Consider the following 208-nt stretch of genomic DNA (forward strand, 5'->3'; position numbering starts at 1 on the left):
CGTCCGGTATGTTGTCGGCGTACTCGATGCTGCTCGTCTGCGAGAGTCGTTTGCTCAGGGACGACTGCTTCCTCAGTACCTCCGCCAGGGTGGTGCTGCTGTGCTCGCCGTAGCGCGTGTCTAGGCCCTGCCGAAATGCGTTCACTACGCGGATCTGCAAATTGGAAAGCCGGGTACCGGTCGGATCAGTCTGTTCGCATGGAAGACG

General features: G+C 60.1%; 1 protein-coding gene across 1 annotated transcript in view; it reads right to left on the minus strand.

Moving 5' to 3' along the window:
• Positions 1 to 81: 81 nt before the first annotated feature.
• PMCA (plasma membrane calcium-transporting ATPase 3) overlaps positions 82 to 208 on the minus strand; it is a 108,194-nt gene continuing 108,067 nt past the window's right edge. Inside the window, exon 17 of the transcript XR_001940119.1 lies at positions 82 to 154. The gene's annotated coding sequence lies outside the window, so the exon portion shown is untranslated. The remainder of the gene's footprint in view (positions 155 to 208) is intronic.

The sequence above is a fragment of the Trachymyrmex cornetzi genome, unplaced genomic scaffold (assembly GCF_001594075.2).
Source record: "Trachymyrmex cornetzi isolate Tcor2-1 unplaced genomic scaffold, Tcor1.1 scaffold248, whole genome shotgun sequence".
NCBI classification, from domain to species: Eukaryota; Metazoa; Arthropoda; class Insecta; order Hymenoptera; family Formicidae; genus Trachymyrmex; species Trachymyrmex cornetzi.